This window comes from Felis catus, chromosome B3, assembly GCF_018350175.1.
Source record: "Felis catus isolate Fca126 chromosome B3, F.catus_Fca126_mat1.0, whole genome shotgun sequence".
NCBI lineage: Eukaryota > Metazoa > Chordata > Mammalia > Carnivora > Felidae > Felis > Felis catus.
This window is the reverse complement of record NC_058373.1, coordinates 12,154,833-12,173,807: the sequence shown is the minus strand read 5'-3', so window position 1 is coordinate 12,173,807 and position 18,975 is coordinate 12,154,833. Positions and strand designations below refer to the sequence as shown.

Here is an 18,975-nt window from a genome sequence, read left to right as displayed (position 1 = left end):
ACAGGAAAATGAAGCCAGATTGCATGAACATTGTTTCACTGAAAGAAGCTGGGGACAGAACTATAGTTCAAGAAAGGGGGGCTCAGATTTCAGAGGGCAGAAACACCTCTGGGGGTGGACATTCAATTTTTTTTTTTGAGAGAGAGAAAGGAGAGAGAGAGAGAGAGAGAGAGAGAGAGACAGAGTGAGAGCAGGGTAGGGTCAGAGAAAGAGGGAGACACAGAATCCGAAGCAGGCTCCAGGCTCCGAGCTGCCAGCACAGAGCCTGAGGCGGGGCTCGAACCCACGAACCACGAGATCATGACCTGAGCCGAAGTCGGACGCTTAACCGACTGAGGCTGGGGGTGGATCTTAAAAACAGATTTGGGACTCATGTTCCCAGAGACAAGGCTTGTGTGAGGCCCAGAGTTTGCATTTTCACCCTCCGTGCCCGAGCAACGTATTCATTCATTACACATCTGTTTATTGAGCACTTACTACAGGCCGGCAGCATCCTGGATGCTGGGGATACAGCAGCAAGCAAAGTCCTCAAGTCCACTGCTGTCATGGCACTCCCACTCTGGAGTGGAGAGACAGGCCATAGCTGGATAAATCTGCAGATAACATACCAGGTGGTGGTAAGGTTTACGACAAAAAGCAAAGCAGAAGTAGGAACGAGGGGGTCATTACCTCTGTGTATTGAGTGTCCTGAGAAGCTTTTCTAATACAGAAAACCGAAGTACATTTCTAAGCAGATTCCCAGGGTGGGGGAGCGTTCCACATAGAGGGAACAGCAAACGCGAAGACACAATTCTGGTGCCATGGATTTGTTCGGATTTAAAAAGCACTTACTGTGTGCCGATGCCTCATGGCAATGATCTTCTTTCAAAAATACAGCCACTCGGCATCACTAATTATACGAGTCCCATGTTACCCACAACTACATGCGGGATTTGGCCACAAATCTAGAGCCGGAGTCTGACCCGGGTGACTGATGGGAGTTTCCCCGAGCACAGTGCTTTCGGGGAACAGGTCCCTCCTGACAGATGGCGACTATGCACAGGGGTAAGTAAAGCATTACTTGACTAGATGCTAGCACACTGACGCAGCTGCCTAAAATGCTAGTTGGGAAGGGTTAATGATTTGGGTTCGTGCAATGCCATACGAAGCAGAAGAGCCTACAGAATCGTGTAGATAGAATGAACGTAACCATATAAAGAAAAAAAGCTTCACAAGAATATAAACCGAGAGGAAATGTGCCAACATGTGAGCTTTGGGATTGCCTCTAAATAGCACATGGCTTTAACGCTTCCCTTTTCACGACGTCCCAAAGACGTCTGTGATGAGAAGCAGCTATTTTCTGGATCATCAGGGGCAACGCCATGAAAAATATTGAGAGATGTCTACAGCCTTCTCCTTCAGAGGCCCTTGTTTGGAGTTTTGACCATGATCCCAGCAGCAGGTGTGAGTGGCCACGCCACTCGAAGTCCTGTGTGTCACACGCCCATCCCACACACGTCCCCTTCAGGGAGGCCCCGAGCCAGGCTCGGTCAAAGGTCACCAGGACCAAGGTCTGGCCGCTCAGGGAGGGAAGCAGGAAGGAAGCGTGCGCTGTCTTCATCCATCACGTGGGATGGCCGACGGAGTCGTATTTTACAAGACATACGAGGGCTCCACTTGCAAATCTTTTCACGTTTTGCTGTTATAAATTCTCCCGGCTCTTATTAATAGAATATAATGGCAATTCCTAGAATAATGGCCTATTATCCAAAGTCACAGAACGACAGGGCAATCAAAATCAGAATGAGTTATAGGGCCCGAGGATATGCTGCAAGGCGGGTAAATTCTGGCTTCCAGAGGAGGGACAGTAGGGCCCACGCAGCAAGTCAAATAATATCCAAGCCAGTTGTTTCAATCGCTTGAAGAAAGCAATAGGTGTGCAAGGCCAATAGCAGCCCGGAAATAGATGAACAGACCAAGAAGTTAGGTGGACATTTGATGGGCTACAAAATGACCCCCCAAATAGCCATATCTGTTCAGTTTTCAGTTTTGTCTTTATTTCCTTCTCCCTCCAAAGTGTTTTCATTTCAATTCTGCTTCGAGTCTAAGTTCTAAGTTGACAGCTCTGGATATGGTTTCTTCTTCCATCAGGTAAAAACCACTCCAAACATACGACTGAGACCTGACAGGGCCATTTTGAGGATTGAGGTGAAGTCTTTGAAGTTTAAAAAAAAAAAAGCCCTTGGGGTTGTCTCTAAAAAAGAACCCGAGTAATAGGACCAGAACTCAGGAAGCTTCGTGACTCACTCTCCCACCACCAAGAGACACACTCGTGTCAGAAGTCCTTGACGCGGACTTAGCTGAGAGTACCTTGAACCCACAAGTACCCTGAAGCCACTGCCACCTGCTGTGATGAATTATCTGTGACTCCTCCAAGCCAGCTGCCAGATCCTTCTAACTCACTCTCTATCTGCCACATCCTCACAGAAAGGCCAACTTTCATCATGGCCGCCCCTCCAAGTCCTTGCATTCTTTTCTTTTATTAGGCTCCAGAGCAATGGGTCTCAACCCTGAAAGTCTGGGGAATTTTAAAAACATCCATGGCTGGGACCCACCCCCAAGAGATTATGATTTAATTGTTCTGGATCCTTGCTGCTCAAAGTATGATGCTTGAGCCAGCAGCAACAGCATCAACGGGTGCTTGTTCGACGTACGGGATTTCAGCCCTACCTGTGACCTAACTCACCAGAATCTGTATTTCAACAAGAGTTTCAGATCATTCTAATGCACAGTAGAGTTCAAGAAGCACTGGTCTGGGAGTAGAGCCCAGGAATTGTTTTCAGTTCCCCAAGTTAGTCAAGTCTTCAGCCAAGACTAAGAAACCCCCATTTAAGGTCTATAACTGATCTTTCCTTCTTGCCGACCACCACTAAACCCAGAGACCTGGGCAATAAACCAGGTAATCCCTACTTCACCCCTCACAAGAAGGCCCGTTGTTGACTGTGGAAAATTCCCTCCATCCCTTCCTGCTTCCCTGAGGCTTACCCCAGCCAACCACATCTGGGTCGGTCCCCTCCCCCCACAAATTCCACACCCCAGGAATTTTTTTATTCCTTTCCTTCTCCTGTGGCTGACCATTTTCCTGTATTGTTCAGGGGATCAGCCTCCTCCCCGTCTCCTGTCTTCTCCCCCCGCCATTTTTGTTTCTTGGCAGCTTTCAGGACAAGTGTTTCCACAACAAGAACCACTGAACAAAAGAAGGGTGGGCTTTTCTTTCTCTTGTCTTCACAACACCAGCTCCTCCCACGCATGTGGCTTTCTACATGACCCAAGTGCAAGTGATGCTAACGGTCTGAAGGCAGAGAAAGAGAGGACACAGCAAATGGAGAGCTGAGGGCAAGGCATCCTTTGACATCTAAAGATAAGAACAGAAATGGCAGCTTTTAAACAGTCACAATGAGCCGATGTGGGGCAAGCAACAGATAGAAACTTGAGACAAACCTTGAATTCTACCATTAGGAGAGTCCACAAAATGGCACCAGATATTAAAGGCAGCCAAAGGTCCAACACCTAAGATTATCTGATTTCAAATTACAGCCCCAGTGCTCAGAAGTAGCCGTCTCACGGAAATGACCGCAGGAATCGAGGTGCCCGTTGCCGTGGTCACCTTCCAGGGCAAGGTTCCGGGAGCAGCAGCAGGCCGTGGAGTTGGCAGGGTCTTTCCGAGCCCTAGACCACCGGGCATAAAAAAGAAAACAACAGGCAAAGACTTGCCTGTAATATTCAGAAGCCGAGAGTAGCTTGAGAAGAGGTACGGGTGTCTCTTCACCTCGCCCATCAACAACATTCAACAAGATGAGAACGAAAACGAGGCAATTCTTCACTCCTGGAAAACCTACTCCGCTTCCAGGTACATGGGCTGCTCGTGAAGGTCATCGGGTACTACGTGCTCCCTGGCGGCTGGTCACCAATACAAGGCAAAGTGTTCGCTATTTTGTGTTTCATTCGGTCCCTACAGAGTCAGCCTCCGGGAGTCCTCTGCCGCCTTATCTTCCCTGTCTCCTTTGCTCTCTCCCTTCCTTTCCCTCTGCCCTTACTGGGTCTCAGCGCCAAGTCATCAGGGGGCCATCACTCCCACCTCCGCCCCGAGGGTGCACCTGTCAGCCCTTAGCATCCCCTACCTCGTCCCTGTTCTCCAACAAGAAGCATCTGTACAACAAAACGACATTTTCCCCCAAGAAATCGCATCTGAAAACATAACTTGAATACACTGTTACGGCAAGAGATGCTCTTCAAGCCCGGGGCAAAGACGTCAGGGAGATGAAGTTCCCGCTGACATCTGTCTCTCCGACAGTTATGCCGGAGAGAGGAAAGGTCCCACCAGATGCCATGTTCCATGCAGGCAGGGGTACTTTCTGCTGTTTTCCAGGACTGGTTAAGTCTGGGTGGAACTTCCGACGGGACCAGGCATCAGGGAAAAGGAGAGAGGCAGAGAATCTCTGAAGAAAAGTCTTTATGAGGAAAGGGGGCCCGCAGCCTTCTGAAAGGCTAGTGGATCCCACAGGGAGCCGTGGGGTCTGTACCAGCGAGAGCACCCTCTTTTCGTCTTGTCTTCTCTCGGAACGGAGGGGACGCAGCCCCCTACGAGCCTAAACGCTCTCAAAGACGTGAGCCGTATCTGGAATGTTCGCGCTAATCTTGCAGTCTTACTCGGCATGTTTTCACATGGAAATAAGTCTAAAAGGCCCCTTCCAGTTGGACATCAAGCAGCCTTGTGGCCCTGGTTAAGAGGGAACATGCACACCACTCTCTCTCTCCCAGTGATTACAACTAAGAACCCCGGACGGGATGCATAACACAGTCAGCAGTCTAAAAAGGAAACCATAGCAGGCGGATGGAGGGAGGGTCGACCCTCAGAGTCATGGACGGGGCCATGAGTTCCCCCAGTTGCTTCTTCGCTCCCGTATCCCCCGGCTTACACTTGGGAGAAAGGTCAAGTCCCAGAATCGCTCAGCGGTCGCCAAGGGGAAAAGGCCCAAGAGAAGCCACCTCTTTATGGCCAGAGAACAGAGTGAGGAGCCCCCCCTGGTTGTTGTTGTTTTTCTTTTCTTTCTCTGTGTGTCCTGCCCGGGCAAATGTCCCAAAGCTGTATGCTTGTGATGGCATTGGCAGCAGCCGTAAACGTGCCTACGACTGACAGAACATCCTGCTTTGTGACCAGGAGGATGAAAAGGCAAGAGGGAATCCTGATGGTGTCGTTTTCTCCCTTCCCTCTTGATGCTACACTTCGGAGCCAGACCCGGTCACAGGAAATGCACAACCATGCTGAGAAGCTAAAACCTCACCTTCCTAGCTCCAGGAGCAAGAAAGGGAATCCAGAGACCTGGGGGTCTCGGGGGAGTCATGGAGTGGATGGAGCTTTCAGAAATAGATCACAGAAAGGGGTGGACGCACCTGTATGCCGTCTCTAACCGTGTACGCGTGGGACGGACCTCAAGCAACATACCAAAGGCTCTGAGAAATGAACGAAGGTCCAGATGGTCACTCAGGTCCCAAACTTGCCCCTGGAAAGGATGTAAATGCAGAGGGTCAAAATAGTGCGACTCACATTTGGCAAACGAACTAATACACACAGGATCTATTCCGGCACTAGCATGGTGGGTACATTTCATCTATTTGTCAAAACCCATATGTACACCAAGAGGGAGCCCTAATGTAAACCATGGACTTTTAGTGATAATGACGTGTCGACATAGGTTCGTTGGCCGTAACAAATGTACCACTCTGGTGCTCGATGTTGGTGGTGGGGAAGGCTGTACATGAGGGCAAGGTGTATTTAGGAACTATCTGTAATTTTCGCTAATTCACATCATACAAAATATGTTCTACTGACCATAAAGGAAATAAAGTAGAAACAATATCATAAAGGTACGCGGAAAGTCCCCCAAATACTTGGAAATTCAACAGCACACTTCAGAATTATCCTTGAGACAAAGGAGAAAATCTCAAGGAGAATTAGAAAATAGTTTGAACTGAGTTAAAAATGAAATTATAACAATTGGGGCGCACCTGGATGTCTCAGTCGGATAAGTGTCCGACTTCAGCTCAGGTCATGAACTCACAGCTTGTGAGTTTGAGGCCGCATTGAGCTCTGTGCTCACAGCTCAGAGCCTGGAGCCTGCTTCAGATTCTGTGGCTCCCTCTCTCTCCCCACCCACCCCCCCTCTGCTCCTCCCCCCCCCAAAAAAATGAATAAATATTAAAAAACATTTTTTAATGAAATTACAACAGATCAAAATTCAGGGATGCAGGGATGCCTGGGTCGCTAAGTCGATTAAGCATGTGACTTCAGCTCAGGTCCTGATCTCGCAGTCCGTGAGTTCAAGCCCAGCATCAGGCTCTGTGCTGACAGCTCCGAGCCTGGAGCCTGCTTCAGATCCTGTGTGCCCCCCCTCTCTCTAACCCCTCCCCTGCTCACACTCTGGCTCTCTCTCTCCCTCTCTCTCTCAAGAATAGGTAAACATTAAAAAAAAAATCTGGGATGCAGTTAAAGCAGTGTATACAGGAAAAAGTATAGCATTGATTATATATATATATGTGTGTGTGTGTGTGTGTGTGTGTGTGTGTGTATGGAAGAAAGGTCGTACATTATTAACTTTCCATCTCATAAACTTAGACAAAGAAGAGCAAGATAAACCCAAAATAAGCAAATGAAGGAAATAACAAAGAGAAGAACAAAATCAATAATATTGAAAACAGAAAATCAATACAGAAAACCAATGAAACTAAATAGTGTTTCTTTGACAAGCTCAGTAAAACTGATATACTTCCAGCCAGACTGATAAAGAAAATGTCAGGGAATACAGAAGAGTTGCCATAACTACTGAGTTTATCAAGGTTGCATGATACAAAGTCTTAGAAGACTCAGCAGTGAAATTATCAATATTCCCCAAATTGACCTTATAGATTTAAATATAACCACGATAAAAATCCCAGAAGGATTTTCTTATGTATTTAGACAAGCTGATCCTAAAATTTATATGGGGGTCCCTGAGTGGCTCAGTTGGCTAACCGTCCAACTCCTGATTTCGGCTCGGGTCATGATCTCATAGTTTGTGAGTTCAAGCCCCGCATCAGGCTCCTTGCTAACAGCACAGAGCCTGCTTGGGATTCTCTCTCTCCCTCTTTCTGCCCCTCCCAGCTTATGCATGTACACGCTCTCTCTCTCTCTCTCTCAACATAAACTTTTAAAAATACATAAAATAAAATTTATATGGAAAGGAAAAATGAGCTAGAATAGTGAAAACAATTTTGAAAAACAAAAAGCCTAGAGGATTCACACTAGTCAACTTAAAAATTCACTGTGAGTGGGGCGCCTGGGTGGCGCAGTCGGCTAAGCGTCCGACTTCAGCCAGGTCACGATCTCGCGGTCCGTGAGTTCAAGCCCCGCGTCGGGCTCTGGGCTGATGGCTCAGAGCCTGGAGCCTGTTTCCGATTCTGTGTCTCCCTCTCTCTCTGCCCCTCCCCCGTTCATGCTCTGTCTCTCTCTGTCCCAAAAATAAATAAACGTTGAAAAAAAAAATTAAAAAAAAAAAAAATTCACTGTGAGAAAAAATGCAAAGTTACTGTGTATCTATAATAATCAGGATGTGTATTAGCAAAATTAATAAAATATTAAAGAATGGAACAGACTGAAAAGTACAGATATAAGACTACACAAATCTAGTCAGTGGATTGTTTTACAAAGGTTAAAAATGGAGAAAGGACATTCTTTTCAACCAACGGTCCTAAAAGAAATAGACATCCATATGCCAAGAAAGAAAGAATGAGAACTTTGATCTATGACTTCTATATATAAAAATTCACTCTTTTGAGTGAATAATGGATAATAGAGTTCACGTGAGACATAAAATTACAAAACTTTGGAGGAAAACTTGGGAGAACATTTTTGTGACCTTGCATAACACAAGACTTTTTAGGTTTGACACCAAGATCATGATGAATAAAAGAAAGAAATCAACAAATTGGACTTCATCCAAGACAGCCTTAAGAGAATGAAAATACAAGTTATATACGGGAAGAAAACATGTTACATATACCTGAAAAAGGACTCGTGTCCGGACTGTATTTACAACCTCTGAAAATACAAGAAGAAGGAAACAGTCAAATATAAAAATGGGCAGAAGACTTGAATATTCTCCACCAAAGGAGATATAAAAATAAAAAATAAGCACATGAAAAGATGCTCAAGGGACACCTGAGTGGCTCGGTCGGTTGAGCGTCTGACTTCAGCTCAGGTCATGATCTTGCGGTTTGTGAGTTCAAGCCCCACGTTGGGCTCTGTGCTGACAGCTCAGAGCCTGGAGCCTGCTTCAGATTCTGTGTCTCCCTCTCTCTCTGCCCCTCCCTCACTCATGCTCTGTCTCTCTCTCTCTCTCAAAAAATAAATAAGAATTAAAAAAAGTTTTTAAAAAAGATGCTCAAGATCATTAGTCATTAAGGAAATGCAAATTATTACAAGAGATACCACTATCACATTAAAATAATGGCTGAATTTTTTTTTTAAGTTGAAAATTAACGCTACCAATTGCTCATGAGGATTTGGTGTAGCTGAAATCATAGATTGCTGGTGGAAAGGCAGTGTGTATGGCCACTCTGGAAAACACTATCTTACAAAGTGAAATACGTGCTTCCTATATTACTCCGCGATCCCACACCCTAGGCGTTTATCCTAAAGAAACGACAACTGGGGCACCTGGGTGGCTCAGTCAGTTAAGTGTCTGACTCTTGATTTCAGCTCAGGTTATGATCTCCTGGTTCGTGAGTTCGAGCCCCGCTCTGAACTGACAGTTCTATACTGACAGAGCAGATTCTCTCTCTCCCTCTCTCTCTGCTCCTCACCCCCCCCCAAAATAAATAAACATTAAAAAAATACAAATGTTTGTGACAGCATTACTCATAATCACCAAAAGTTATCAACCACAGTGCCCTTTGTGATATAAATGAATAAATCAACTGTTGTACATCCATATAAACGTACTGTATGTAAATTGTTTTAAGAATAAAAAAACGCCCCTTGGGAAACCTGTTTGGTCATAGTTACCTTACAAGTCAGCATTTTCACTCCTAGATCTAGATGCCCAGAGAAATGCTTACATATATTCACCAAAATGTAGGCTTTGTAATGCTCAGAGCAGCACTGTGTTGTGGCCAAAACCCAGAAAGCTACCCACAGGTGCACCAAGTGTAGAGTGGCCCAGTAAAATGTGGGACAAGTCACAGAGTGCGATACTGTAAGACAATGAGGACAAACTAAGCTACACTCAAAACATGGACAGATCACACCATCAATGCTGAGCGTAAGTGGACACTAAAGGATATTTACTGCCCGATTTCATTCATATAAAGTACACACACAGTCAAAACAAATCCTCGGGGTGGCTGGGTGGCTCAGTCGGTTGAGCGACTGACTTCGGTTCATGTCATGATCTCACAGTTTGTGAGCTCAAGCCCCGCATCAGGCTCTGTGCTGACAGCTCGGAGCCTGAAGTCTTCTTCAGATTCTGTGTCTGCCCCTCCCCTGCTCATGCTCTGTGTGTATCTCTCTCTTTCTCTCAATAATAAATAAATGTTAAAAAATTTAAAAAAAAATCCTCAACGTCAGAAGGACTCTCAAGAGTGGTGACTCTTGAGAGAGTAGTAACTGTTTCTTGATTTGAGTTTTATGCTATAAGGGTGTGTTCAGTTTTTGAAAACTCGGTGAAAACCCTTCTGATTTGTGTACTTTTCTATATGTGTACTTCTTTTTTTTTTTTGAGTGTATTTATTTTAAGAGAGAAGGTGCAAGTGGGGGAGGGGCAGAGAGAGAGGAAGAGAGAGAGAATCCCAAGCAGGTTCCACACTGAAGCATAGAGCCCAATGAGGGGTTCTAACTCAGGATCCATGAGATCATGACCTGAACCGAAGTTGGACACTTAACCAGAGCCACCCACGTGCCCCTATGTTATACTTTCAAATTACAATTTTTTAATAAAAAAGATATTAAGCATTTATTCTAAATATTTAAGTCAAGTGCTCCAGGAACATACACTGGGAGCTTCAAATAACCCTTGACCTGAGTACATGTACTGCAGTTTGAGACATACACTCATAATGTTAACTAAACCTCATGATCATCCTGGAAATGATGGATCCTGTCCAGTGCTCCATGGATGATCTGGAAGCCTCTGGATTCCTAGTTAAAAAAAAAAAAAAAAAAAAAAAATATATATATATATATATATATATATATATATATATATATATAAATTTTACCAACGGCAAGATAAAGCATCAGTGCTATCTTGGGGTTGCAAACGGTTAGGGTAGAAAATTTGACAGGGCAAAGACTGTGAGGCTCCTGTGGGGTAGCTTCCTCTGCTACTTATTCCAAATTAGCAATAAAAAGAAACAAACTACTTTTATATGCAACAACATATATATAAATCACAAATAGGGGTGCCTGGATGGCTCAGTCAGGATGAGTATCCAACTCTTGATTTCGGCTCTGGTCACGATCCCAGGGGTCGTGGGATCAAGCCCCGCATTGGGCTCTGTGCTGAGCACAGAGTCTGCTTGGGATTCACTCTCTCTCCCTCTGCCCCTCTCCTTTGCTCACACACACTCTCTCTCTCTGTCTCTCTCTCTCTTTCTCTCTCTCTCTCTCTCTCTCTCTCTCAAATTATATATACAATCACAAATGCCTTATGCTCAGTGAAAGAAACCAGACTCATAAGGCTATCTAGTGTGTGAATAGACAACCACAACTCCCAAGTGCCTATACAACTCCCAAGTGCATTCCCGCAGAGAGACATAAAAGGAGCTCTCTTTGATTACTCTTCTTTTTCTTGGTTACCCATATTTTATTCTCCCTTCTCTGTGTATCTGTCAGTAAAAGCTAGATGATGCTGCAGTAACAAACAAGCCCATTGAGTAGCTGTAGGAAAACAAAGTTTCATTTCTCACTTATTTTATAGTCTGTGGTATATTGGCATGGGCTCTACTCATCACAGCTGCTGTGGAGCCCCAGAGGATCGCCATGCCAAAGGGAAAAAGGTTTCTGAGGGTCTTTTATGTCCTTGAAGTAACCTGCGTTGCTTCTGCTCACAGCTCTTTGGTTATAACTCTTCAAAGGCTCTATCCAAGCACAACGAATATAAGAAATGCAGCCCTACCACATGTTCAGAAGGAGAACCAGGAATGTTTGTTGAACTACATTATTTACTACTATTATCTTCGAAATTCATATTCCCAGGAGATAGAATGCAGCTGGCTCCACCTGACTGAGTTGTCCTCCCCCATTTGAATTAGCTAGCTTATTGGTTGGTGGGGAAAGAGGAAATTCTACTTCCTATATGGGATGGATGGATAAGGATGAGGAAGGCATCCCACAGGCTCACAAGTCAAACAAAAAGCCCCGCATGATATAGAAATAGGACCCTTGCGGGCCACCTGGGTGGCTCAGTCAGTTAAGCATCTGACTCTTGATTTTGGCTCAAGTCATGATCTCACAGTTCATGGGATCAAGCGCCACATCCGGCTCTGTGCTAACAGTGTGGAGCCTGTGTGGGATTCTCTCTCTCCCTCTCTTTCTCTCTCTGCCCCTCTCCTGCACATGTGCATGTTCTCCCTCAAAATAAATAAATAAGGGATGCCTGGGTGGCTCAGTCGGTTGAGCGCCCGACTTCGGCTCAGGTCATGATTTCGCGGCCCGTGAGTTCGAGCCCCGCGTCGGGCTCTGTGCTGACAGGTCAGAGCCTGGAGCCTGCTTCCGATTCCGTGTCTCCCTCTCTCTCTCTCTCTGCCCCTAACCCACTCGCATTCTGTCTCTGTCTCTCTCAAAAATAAATAAACATAAAAAAAAATTAAATAAATAAATAAAGTTAAAAAAAAAAAAAAAAAAAAGAAAGGAATAGGACCCTTGGGTGTGAGCACAAAAGGGACAGGACTCGTGGATTACCAAGCACAAAACAGAGCAGTACAATTGCCAGGACGAACGTGGCAAGAGCTAAAGCAGAAACGCCCATTACCAAAACTCAGTCTCCTACTAGAATATTCCTTCAAGGAAATGTTCCAACTGTGCAGCCATTTACATACGCAGATTAAAAAAAAAAAGTTTCTCAATCCAAGTTAAACCACAATAGGGACCGAGCTAATAAAAGCACACTCAGATTTTTCTGCTGCTCTCCTGCATAATTTACGTACCAGTCAGACACGAGTTTCATTAAATCAAGAGCTATCTTGTCCAACCTTTCAACTGTGCGCAACTTTGTACAAGATGAAAACAACCTAATCCATCACGATGGTAGAAATTTTTCTATTTCTTCCAGGCCCTTGCTGCCAACAAAATGCCAGGAGTCCTGCTTCTTTGGATGGTTTATTAAAATGCAGCAGGACCCAAATTTCATTAGGGCTGTGTAATAACATGTTCTGCCCACCAACTAATGCTTGCCAGATGTGCAAGTTCAGCCACATCTGCGAGCACCAAGCCACCTGCTCAGAGGCACGGGCCTCCAGAACCAATGCAAGGAGAACGCTGCTAATGCTTTATTTGCACTCTAACCGCTGCACCCTGTAGCAAAAAATATTTTTCTTTTCTTTTCTCTTTTGTTTTTTTTTGAGAGAGAGAGAGAGGGCACAAGTGAGCGAGGGACAGAGAGAGAGAAAGAGAAACGGGGCTCGCCCGAAGCAGGGCTCGTGTTTTTGCCTGAAGTGGGGCTCGAGCTCACCTGATGTGGGACTCAAACTCACGAACAATGAGACCATGACCTGACCCAAAGTCAGAAGCTTAATGACTGAGCCACCCAGGCGCCCCCCAAAATACTTAAATTAAAGTGGGGAAGGGGGTTTACAGGGCAAGATGACGGTACTCAAAGGGGCAACGGTTGAGATGAAGGTATTCTTGGCTAGATTTTTGCAAGCACGTTCTCTGGACTTCCGCACCCATACATTTTGAGGCTAAACACCCAATTCCCATCCCCACAACAATGACCTGCGGTAAGTTCCTGAAGCTTCCTGAGCTTTACATTCCTAGTTTGCAAAAGGGGAACCTGACCTGAGCTGAAACCAAGAATCGGATGCTCAACTGACTGAGCCACCCAGGCGCCCCCGCATATGCATTTTTTTAATGTGTAGGTAGGGCCAGAAAACCTGGATCTCTCTTCCATTCTCAAACCATACTATCCTACACACACACACACACACACACACACACACACACACATCTCTTCCTATCTGTCTCTGTCTCTTTAATCTGTCTCCCTTCCACTGTCCCTCTGGGACTTTCTTTGACTGGGACCATACTATAATGCAGGGCTTGACAGGAGGGGCAGCATACTATCCTACACACACACATGCACACGCACACACACACACACACACACACACACACACACACATCTCTTCCTATCTGTCTCTGTCTTTTTAATCTGTCTCCCTTCCACTGTCCCTCTGGGACTTTACTATAATGCAGGGCTTGACAGGAGGGGCAGGAGGGCCACGGAAGTTTAGTTTTCTGAAGGTAAAAGTTCAGAAACAGGCAAACAGACTGATCTCTCCATGCCTCTCCCGTGCCCCCCAGAACATAGGAGAGTGCTAGCACGAATCACTACCTACACATACCTATACCAATAAATACCAATAAATTGTTTCCTTTGTTTTTGAACTTCACGTAAAGGAAATCATCCTAATATATTCCTCTATGACTCGCGTTTTACACCCAGCATTATAATTTTTTAATGTTTGTTTATTTTTGAGAGAGAGACAGAGAGACAGAGCACAAGTGGGGGAGGGGCAGAGAGAGAGGGAGACGCAGAATCTGAAGCAGCTCCAGGCTCTGAGCTGTCAGCACGGAGCCCGATGTGGGGCTTGAACCCATGAACCCTGAGACCATGACCTGAGCCAAAGTCGAATGCTTAACTGACTGAGCCACCCAGGCGCCCCTACACCAAGCATTATGTCTTAGATTTACTCATGTTGATGCACGAGGCTATAATTTACCACATTCACCACCATATAATATTCCCCTGCGTGGCTGTACCGTAATTTGCTCCGCCATTGAGGGACATCGGTCCTGTTGCCATTTTTGCACTATTCGCGATGGCCCTGCAAACGATGTACAGGATCAAAGACATCCCCCCCCAGGGCATGAGCCAGGAGCACACTGCTTTGCCACATGTTGTGCATATTTTTGGCTTTAGTCTACAGTCCCAAATTCTGCTCAAACAGCTTGTTCCTTTACACTCTGACTTCCCACTTCTTGGCAGAAACACTGAATCCCATCTTCGAGAATGTTATTCCGGCAAGTAGAGGTTGCTGGAGTTTTGGAACACTGGCCAAATCGCCTCCCACATATGCCACCTGGAAGGTCATGGTCGCAAACATTCCACCAGGGCAAGCAAGGGTTTTGTCGTGTACACAATTCCCAACAGAGAGTGTCTTGAGATGAGTGGTTTTGTGCCACCCCCCGCCCCCGCCCCGCTTTGGGGATAACACTTCCCCAGGATGAACTTGGATGGTTCAGCCCATGAACAGAACACCCTGTAGCTGCCACTGTGTTTCACATGGGAACGGTGGAAGCTGGCGTAAGACTTTGTTTCCAGACCACATCTCCTCAGCAGACTCCTCCAGCGAGACGGTGCCGTCTTTGAGAATGAGATCTACACTCTTCTCCCTTGTTTGTATCTGTAATGCTGAGTCTGGTGTCTGCACATCCTAGGTGCTCAATTAAACTTCACCCAGTAGAGTCCAGAGTTAATCGCTTTGGCAGACAATGCGATGTGTTACCAAACACCTGTCTCCTCCTGGCTGGGCACAGCCCTAGCCAGTGTTTTCCAGCCTCCTTCACAGTGTTCTGTAGCCACGTGACTGAATTCTGCTCACCAAAGGCGACCAGAGGGGATATTTGCCATGCCAGTCCTGGCCTATCAAAACCTCCCACGGGATCCACGGGATCATGCGCGATCTCTTTTCCTGGCTGCCAGCTGGATGCTTCTTTTCTTTCCCCCTCGGCCATCATCCAGGTTCACATCATGAAAGGTGACAAAGGCATCCTTTTTGCAATTAAGCAAGGAAAGGGATGCCTGGGTGGCTCAGTCGGTTAAGCGACCAACTTCAGCTCAGGTCATGATCTCACAGCCCGTGCATTCAAGCCCCACCCCGGGCTCTGTGCTGACAGCTCAGAGCCTGGAGCCTGCTTCCAATTCTGTGTCTCCCTCTCTCTCTCTGCCCCTCCCCCTGCTCACACTCTGTCTACTCACGCTCTGTCTCTCTCTCTTTCAAAATAATAAACAAACAGCAAAAAAATTTTAATAAATTAAGCAAGGAGATAAACATGTTTTCTCTTTATTTTATTTTTTTTTAATGTTTATTTTTGAGACAGACAGAGACAGAGCGTGAGCAGGGGAGGGGCAGAGAGAGGGAGACACAGAATCTGAAGCAGGCTCCAGGCTCTGAGCTGTCAGCACTGAGCCCAACAAGGGGCTTGAATCCACGAGCCATGAGATCATGACCTGAGCCGAAGTCGGACGCTCAACCGACTGAGCCACCCAGGCGCCCCAACATGTTTTCTCTTTAAACCAAGTGAAGCTATGTCAGCGCCTCTTTGTGCATTTTTAGTGTAATTGTTTGAGAAAGCACACGAGCATACTCCTGGTTCAGACCCTTATGTGATTTGCTGCTCAGCTGCCCGGACTAGCTGCCAGGTACCCCTCAACGTTTACCCACTGGTTAAAGAGAAGGAAGCATAAGGAAGAGTGATGTTGAAATTCACCAAGGAAGCGGCATGGTATATGAATTGTCTACTGCAGCATAACAAGTAGCCCCAAACCCAAATGGATTAAAACAAAACCCTGCTTATCTCACATTATTTGCGAGACTCAGGTATCTGGCCAATTCAGCTGCAGTTAAGGTGCTCACTGGTCATTGAAAGTCTCAACAGCGAAGCGATCCACGTCCCAGTTCACTCTGTGACTGTGAGTAGGATCCGGCTCCTCACAGGACATTGGACTGAAGGCCTCAGTTCTCCGCCAGCCATGGGCTGTGGGCCACCTTGGAGGATGGCGGGGGGAGGGGGGGGTGAAGGCTTCCTTACAGTATGGTGGGTAGTTTCATTGGCATGAGCAAGGGTGAGAAGAAAAAGAGGGGGGGGCAAAGAGAAGTGACAGTCCTTTACAACCTAACCTTGGAAGTGAGATCCCATCTCTGCATTAGAAGTAAGTCACAAGGTCCAGCCCACACTCCAAGGGAATGAACCTTCTCAGAGGCTCTGCCTTCCACACAGGGAGCCTAAAAATGATAATTCTGCCAATTCCCTCCTACGTCTCTCTGAGCCTAATCTCTAAATTTGCCCTCGTCTCCTCTTTTCTGTCAACCCTTAGATATAAGACTCAAACTCCCACTAATTATCCAGTTGACTTTTTCTTAAGTCAAGATGCAGGAAGTCCAAACAGAGGTCACAAACACAGGTCCTGCCTATCTTTAGTGCTAAAACATAATTAAGTTTCCATCTGCATTTGAACCCTGTGTTTCCCAACCAGGTATGATAAACTATGTCATCTGTGAGTGTATTTGTTGACAAATCATGGTGGGTTTGTTTTTTTTTTTTTGCATAATTAATTTAAAGTAAATTAAAAAGCCCGTGTCACTTATCAGACGTGAAAACAAAGTCTAAACATTCTTAAATTCAATGTCTGTGACGCGTAACGTGCGCAAATGACCAAACAGGTTTTTCTTTTAAATCCTACAGGTTGAGGACAGGTAAGAGATTACACGGCCCCAGAAGGAGGTTCCAGAGGCAAATTTTTGAACAGCGCCCCTCTGTGTGACACGCTCTCCTCTGCTCTCCAACTCCTGTGACCACGAACAAATCAGACACATTGGAAAAGACCCACCGGAATCTTTCCACGGCCCTGGGAGCAGCAGCGATACGGAAATACCAGTCCCCAGCAAGCCCACGCATTTTAATGAGCCACGCCAGCTGCAGTGACGGAATCCTTCAGCCATGTCGAATGCTGCCACGGCTGGGCTGGCCCCGGGTGACAGAAGCAGCCTCCTCCCAGGGACACCACCCTGTGTTCAGTCACATCTGCATGAGACCCAAATGTAAAGTGCCTTTTCCCAGCTGCTTTCGGGAGAAACTCGGGCTACGTTGGAGTACAGCGAGCATGGCATTCTAGCTGAAGTTCAAGTGCGCTGGGGGAACACCAGCTGAGGCAGGGTGGGCTGGGGGCGGGGTGGGGGGGGGGGTGGTGGTAAGAGGCAAGAGCCAAAAAGCAAACATAATCAGTCCGGCAACCTTACGATGACATTTTCAAGTGTGAGGTCATTCTGAGTTCCAGAACCGGGAACATCTTTAGAGATCAAAATGGCTTTTGCTAAATGCCTCTTTGGCAAATTTGTCTTGCCTTTGGCTCGTGAAGAGAGGATAATCGTTTATGCATTTGTGAAAAGCAATATGACCCTCCCAGAGCCGACGGGCATCCACCTGGAGGCTCAGTCTCTCCCTCTAAGCCACTTCTGCTCTTTACGTCAGCAAATATTTATCGAGGGGCCACAAGGTGCCTGAGAAATGGTCCCTGCCCTCAAAGAGCTTTCGATCCGGTCCGGGACAGCGAGGACGCAGATGGTCAAGACATAACACGGACTGCGACCCTTGTTACCGAAGTGGTGATCACTCTGCTGCTGGGGATCCTGGCCCAGTTGAGGACGTGGGTTTCTGGGTTACGATCAGCTGAGACCACAAGAGCGAACAGAAGGGAGCGAGACAAAGTAAGAGGAAGTTCAAGACACGCAGCCTGTACATACAAAGACACAAGAGAAGGCGGCATGGTCCATGCCTGGCCCTGATCAAAGCACGGCACCTGTGTTAATTAGCTTATCCTCAACAACTTTGGGCGGGTGCTCCTATTATCTCCACTTTACAAAGAAAGAAACTGAGGCACGGGGAGGTCAACTGACTTTCCCAAGGTCCCACAGCTAGCGAGCGGCCGGACGTGGTTCAAAATGATTACAGCACGTTGTGGGGTGGGGTGGGGCCCAGGGAGGCGGTGGGAACGAGGGGGTAGGCACAGGTTGTCCAGAGATCGAAAAGCAGGCAGGGGCCCAAATCATGAAGGTCCACGCACATCATATAAAGAATCTGCAGGCAGCGAAGCAGCCCCTGAAGGGGTTCGAGCTGGAGGTGGTGGGAGCTGGTGTGAGCTCTAAAAACCTCGTCTCACGAGCCTTGTGGCAAATGTACTAGAGGCCAGCGAGGCTGATGGGGGGGGGGGGGGAACCTGAAATCTGGGGAGAGATGATGGTGGCCTGGGCTAGAGGAGCGGCGGTGGAGAGGATGGGAGCTAGGATGATCCCCGGGACCTCTGGTAAGTACAGTCGACCAAAGAAATGGGAAAGAAGGCAGAGAGAAAGGCATGGAAGTCAACTGCCAGGCTCCTCCTGGCTTGGGCTCCACACAGATGGTGGGACCACCAGGAGAATTCTCTGAGATCCTAGAATAACAACAACTAGGACTGGCTCTATTCCTCAACCATTTAATGGCACTAGGCTGGACACTTGGAAGAATGCATCTGCCCTAGGGCTGCTCCTGCCAATGGGACCAGAATGTTCCCAGACACAGGCTCCTTCTCCTTTGCACACCGTGTAGGAGAAGAGGGCCGGCACTGGTGTCCCTAAGTCCTCCTGGCCTACGCTTCTGGCTTATCCCTTTTTGAACAGGGGTTGGCCTGGGTCATCCCAGGAGGGACATGTGACCCCAAGAGTCCTGGTGAAGACTGAGCAGATACACCCAGTTGCCTCTGGACTTTTCCACCTTCCCCCAACATGTAAGAATTCTCTTTTGATCCCAGATCAGGTTTGGCTCCGGGCATATTTTACCGACACATGTGGATTTTCAGTGAAATTTAATCTATTTCTGATTCTTCTACACTGAACTCATTCACATGGTGTGAGGAAACAGCT

At 46.8% G+C, this 18,975-nt stretch overlaps 1 long non-coding RNA gene across 4 annotated transcripts in view; it reads right to left on the bottom strand.

The window, feature by feature from the left end:
• Positions 1–229: 229 nt before the first annotated feature.
• Positions 230–18,975, bottom strand: part of LOC111560784 — a 148,346-nt gene continuing 129,600 nt past the window's right edge. For 2 of the 4 annotated variants that reach the window (XR_006598881.1, XR_002742791.2), the window contains one exon: positions 604–5,543. This is a non-coding gene — a long non-coding RNA (uncharacterized LOC111560784). The other 2 variants (XR_006598883.1, XR_006598882.1) reach the window with 2 other exon arrangements.